The sequence below is a fragment of the Triticum aestivum genome, chromosome 7D, assembly GCF_018294505.1.
Source record: "Triticum aestivum cultivar Chinese Spring chromosome 7D, IWGSC CS RefSeq v2.1, whole genome shotgun sequence".
Lineage (NCBI taxonomy): Eukaryota > Viridiplantae > Streptophyta > Magnoliopsida > Poales > Poaceae > Triticum > Triticum aestivum.
This window is the reverse complement of record NC_057814.1, coordinates 160,880,334-160,886,558: the sequence shown is the minus strand read 5'-3', so window position 1 is coordinate 160,886,558 and position 6,225 is coordinate 160,880,334.

Sequence of the window (6,225 nt, the reverse complement as noted above, 5' to 3'; positions counted from 1 at the left end):
GGAATCTAGAGAAATCACACAAGCTACCATAGGGAGCATTCATTTCCCTTCCATACACTATTTTGCTCTCTTTATAGGTAGATGCATTAACGGTAAAGATGAGGCTTGTCACATGTGCGTTCCAGATCTTAGTGTTCTCAAGAGTGCGGTATTAGGTGATAAACAATATAACTTGGGGGGCATTGTTGCACGAAGGTTGCATCTTAACAGTATAAGTGGAGATTTGTTTGGTGGAATTTATGCAACTCGTGTAGCTAATTATCTTGATGTACCCATACATGAAAATGATATAGAGTTGCCTCCTGCTTATCTAGATTATAGTGCTATGGTTCGCCATCATTTTATTGAGAGGAATGAACAGTTCCTCCAGTACCGACTAATCTTTGACAAACGGCATACTGTCCATGTTGCTCTTCCCGCTCCTACTTTCTTTGACTTTCAGGCAAAAAGGAGATATTATATAACCAGGGAGGAGGCGAACGAGTATGAGAGAAGGACAGAGGCAGCTCGCCTCCGGGCTGCAGCTCTTGAGGCAGTAGCTGCTGCATCTCAGTACAACCCCAGTCCCCAGCTATGACTTTGGATATCCGTCAGGCCAACAGTGGCCATAGACCAACTTTGGCCAAAAGCCTAAGCTTGGGGGAGTACGTATTTCTCACCGACATTACATTCATGTTCACACACTCATTCCAATCATCGGTGCTAATACTTTTTCATTGTACTATCCATGCTAGTTTATTTTCTTTTCTAGGCCTTCTTCTTGTGTGTTTGAAAAACCTTAAGAAAAACAAACAAAAATTAGTTGTAGCTTTTAGCTAGTTTTACATTCCATGCGTGTAGTAGTAGTAATTAATAGAAAACCCAAAAAGATTTCTCGTTCTTCTTTTGCTTGTTGGGAGTTTTCCCGTGTAAATAGTTTTATTTCTTTTCTTTTCTTTGGGGGTCGAGAGGAGAAGACCATGATGAAAATGTTGAGTGGCTCTCATATGCATTATTGTTGATTTAACCAAGAGCCCATATTACCTTGTCTTCTCCCATGTATTAAATGCTTGCAGATTCCAGCTTAGTCCAATGCACGTGCACTATTATTATTATCCACACCGTTCGGTCGTGCGAGTGAAAGGCAATAATGACGATATATGATGGACTGATTGAGATGAGAGAAGCTGGTATGAACTCGACCTATCTTGTTTTTGTAAATATGATTAGTTCATCGTTCCTCATTCAGCCTATTATGAATGAAACATGTTTGCAATGACAATTAGAGATTATAGTTGCTCATGCCATGCTTAATTAGCTAGGAGTTTATAATCGTTTACCATGTGTGCCAACATGCTATTAAAATGGTTGTGATGTGGTATGATAGGGTGGTATCCTCCTTTGAACGATTCAAGTGGCTTGACTAGGCACATGTTCACGCATGTAGTTGAAACAAAATCAACATAGCTTCCACGATTTATGTTCATGGTGATTTATATCCTACTCATGCTTGCACTCATTGTTGATTAATCTTAATGCATATTCATGACTGTTGTCACTCTCTGCTACCTCTTGAGCACTGCGTTGGTTTTCCCTTGAAAAGGAAAGGGTGATGCAGTAAAGTAGCATAAGTATTTCCCTCAGTTTTTGAGAACCAAGGTATCAATCCAGTAGGAGGCCACGCACGAGTCCCTCGCACCTACACAAACAAATAAATCCTCGCAACCAACGCAATAAAGGGGTTGTCAATCCCTTCACGGTCACTTACGAGAGTGAGATCTGGTAGATATGATAAGATAATATTTTTGGTATTTTTATGATAAAGATGCAAAGTAAAATAAAAGGCAATAAAAATAACTAATTGTTGGAAGATTAATATGATGGAAAATAGACTCGGGGGCCATAGGTTTCACTAGTGGCTTCTCTCGAGAGCATTAGTATTACGGTGGGTGAACAAATTACTGTTGAGCAATTGACAGAATTGAGCATAGTTATGAGAATATCTAGGTGTGATCATGTATATAGGCATCACGTCCGAGACAAGTAGACCGACTCCTGCCTGCATCTACTACTATTACTCCACACATCAACCGCTATGCAGCATGCATCTAGAGTATTAAGTTCATAAGAACAGAGTAACGCTTTAAGCAAGATGACATGATGTAGAGGGATAAACTCATGCAATATGATATAAACCCCATCTTGTTATCCTCGATGGCAACAATACAATACGTGCCTTTGCTGCCCCTACTGTCACTGGGAAAGGACACCGCAAGATTGAACCCAAAGCTAAGCACTTCTCCCATTGCAAGAAAGATCAATCTAGTAGGCCAAACCAAACTGATAATTCGAAGAGACTTGCAAAGATAACCAATCATACATAAAAGAATTCAGAGAAGATTCAAATATTGTTCATAGATAAACTTGATCATAAACCCACAATTCGTCGGTCTCAACAAACACACCGCAAAAGAAGATTACATCGAATAGATCTCCACAAGAGAGGGGGAGAACATTGTATTGAGATCCAAAAAGAGAGAAGAAGCCATCTAGCTAATAACTATGGATCCGAAGGTCTGAGGTAAACTACTCACACATCATCGGAGAGGCTATGGTGTTGATGTAGAAGCCCTCCGTGATCGATGCCCCCTCCGCTGGAGCTCCGGAAAAGGCCCCAAGATGGGATCTCACGGGTATAGAAGGTTGTGGCGGTGGAATTAGGTTTTTGGCTCTGTATCTGGTAGTTTGGGGGTACGTAGGTATATATAGGAGGAAGAAGTACGTCGGTGGAGCAACGTGGGGCCCATGAGGGTGGAGGGCGCGCCCAGGGGGGTGGGCGCGCCCCCTACCTCATGCCTTCCTGGTTGATGTCTTGACGTAGGGTCCAAGTCCTCTGGATCACGTTCGTTCCGAAAATCACGTTCCCGAAGGTTTCATTCCGTTTGGACTCCGTTTGATATTCTTTTTCTGCGAAACTCTGAAATAGGCAAAAAACAGCAATTCTGGGCTGGGCCTCTGGTTAATAGGTTAGTCCCAAAAATAATATAAAAGTGTATAATAAATCCCAATAATGTCCAAAACAGAATATAATATAGCATGGAACAATCAAAAATTATAGATACGTTGGAGACGTATCAAGCATTCCCAAGCTTAATTCCTGCTCGTCCTCGAGTAGGTAAATGATAAAAACAGAACTTTTGATGTGGAATGCTACTTAGCATAATTTCAGTGTAATTCTTCTTATTGTGGCACGAATGTTCAGTTTTAATATGATTCAGGATAAGAGTTTAATGTTGACATAAAAACAATAATAATTCAAGCATGCTAACCAAGCAATTATGTCTTATCAAAATAACATAGCCAAAGCAAGTTATCCCTACAAAGTCATATATTCTGGCTATGCTCCATCTTCCCCACACAAAATATTCATATCATGTACAACCCCGGTTTTAGCCAAGCAATTGGTTCATACTTTTTAACGCGCTTCAGCCTTTTCAATTCTTACGCAATACATGAGCGCAAGCCATGGATATAGCACTATGGTGGAATAAGGTATAATGGTAGGGGTTATGTGGGAAGACAAAAAAAGGAGAAAGTCTCACATCAACGAGGCTAATGAACGGGCTATGGAGATGCCCATCAATTTATGTTAATTCAAGGAGTAGGGATTGCCATGCAACGGATGCACTAGAGCTATAAGTGTATGAAAGCTCAAAAAGAAACTAAGTGGGTGTGCATCCAACTTGCTTGCTCACGAAGACCTCGGGCATTTTGAGGAAGCCCATCATTGGAATATACAAGCCAAGTTCTATAATGAAATTTCCCACTAGTATATGAAAGTGACAAAATAAGAGACTCTCTATTATGAATATCACGGTGCTACTTTGAAGCACAAGTGTGGTAAAAGGATAGTAACATTGTCCCTTCTCTCTTTTTCTCTCATTTTTTTATTTGGGCCTTTTCCCTTTTTTATGGCCTCTTTTTTTTAGTCCGGAGTCTCATCCCGACTTGTGGGGGAATCATAGTCTCCATCATCCTTTCCTCACTTGGGACAATGCTCTAATAATGATGATCATCACACTTTTATTTACTTACAACTCATGAATTACAACTCAATACTTAGAACAAAATATGACTCTATGTGGATGCCTCCGGCGGTGTACCGGGATATGCAATGAATCAAGAGCGACATGTATGAAAGAATTATGAATGGTGGCTTTGCCACAAATACAATGTCAACTACATGATCATGCAAAGCAATATGACAATGATGGAACGTGTCATGATAAACGAAACGATGGAAAGTTGCATGGCAATATATCTCGGAATGGCTATGGAAATGCCATAATTGGTAGGTATGGTGGCTGTTTTGAGGAAGATATAAGGAGGTGTATGTGTGATAGAGTGTATCATATCACGGGGTTTGGATGCACCGGCGAAGTTTGCACCAACTCTCAAGGTGAGAAAGGGCAATGCACGGTACCGAAGAGGCTAGAAAATTGCGGAAAGGTAAGTGTGCGTATAATCCATGGACTCACATTAGTCATAAAGAACTCATATACTTATTGCAAAAATTTATTAGCCCTCGAAGCAAAGTACTACTACGCATGCTCCTAGGGGAAGGGTTGGTAGGAGTTAACCATCGCGCGATCCCGACCGCCACACAAAGGATGACAATCAATAAATACCTCATGCTCCGACTTCGTTACATACCGGTTCACCATACGTGCTTGCTACGGGAATCACAAACTCCAACACAAGTATTTTTCAATTCCACAATTACTCAACTAGCACAACTATGATATTACCACCTTTATATCTCAAAACAATTATCTAGTATCAAATTTCTCATGATATTTAGTTAAAGCAAATTGCCATGCTATTTTATAGGACTCTCAAAAAGATATAAGTGAAGCACGAGAGAACAATAGTTTCTATAAAACAAATCTACCGCCGTGCTCTAAAAGATATAAGTGAAGTACTAGAGCAAAACTATATAACTCAAAAGATATAAGTGAAGCATATAGAGTATTCTAACAATTTCCGAATCATGTGTGTCTCTCTTAAAAGGTGTGTACAGCAAGGATTATTGTGGTAAACTAAGAACATAGACTCAAATAATACAAGACGCTCCAAGCAAAACACATATCGTGTGGTGAATAAAAATATAGCTCCAAGTAAAGTTACCGATGGAAGTAGACGAAAGAGGGGATGCCTTCCGGGGCATCCCCAAGCTTTGGCTTTTAGGTGTCCTTAAATTATCTTGGGGTGCAATGGGCATCCCCAAGCTTAGGCTCTTGCCACTCCTCGTTCCATAAGCCATCAAATCTTTCACCCAAAACTTGAAAACTTCACAATACAAAACTTGACAGAAAATCTCGTGAGCTCCGTTAGCGAAAGAAAACAAAACACCACTTCAAGATACTGTAATGAACTCATTCTTTATTTATATTGGTGTTAAACCTACTGTATTACAACTTCTCTATGGTTTATAAACTATTTTACTAGCCATAGATTCATCAAAATAAGCAAACAACACAAGAAAAACAGAATCTGTCAAAAACAGAACAGTCTGTAGTAATCTGTAACTAACGCAAACTTCTGGAACTCTAAAAATCCAGCCAAAATAGGAAGACCTAGATAATTTGTTTATTGATCAGCAGAAATTGGAATCAATATTTTATCATGTTCTGGTGATTTTTAACAATTATTTTCGTGAACAGAAAGTTTCTGGAATTTTCAGCAAGATCAAATAACTATCATCCAAAAGATCCTATAGGTTTAACTTGGCACGAACACTAATTAAAACATAAAAACACATCTAACCAGAGGCTAGATCAAATATTTATTCCTAAACAGAAGCAAAAAGCAAAAAACTAAAAATAAAATTGGGTTGCCTCCCAACAAGCGCTATCATTTAACGCCCCTAGCTAGGCATAATAGCAAGGATAGATCTAGGTATTGCCATCTTTGGTAGGCAATCCATAAGTGGCTCTCATAATAGATTCATAAGGTAATTTTATTTTCTTTGTAGGGAAGTGTTTCATGCCTTTCCTTAACGGAAATTGGAATCTAATATTCCCTTCCTTCATATCAATAATCGCACCAATCGTTCTAAGAATAATAGGACATGATGGATTGCAATCTATATCAAGAACAATAAAATCTACGGGCACATAGTTCCTATTTGCGATAATAAGAACATCATTAATTCTTCCCATAGGTTTCTTAATGGTGGAATCCGCA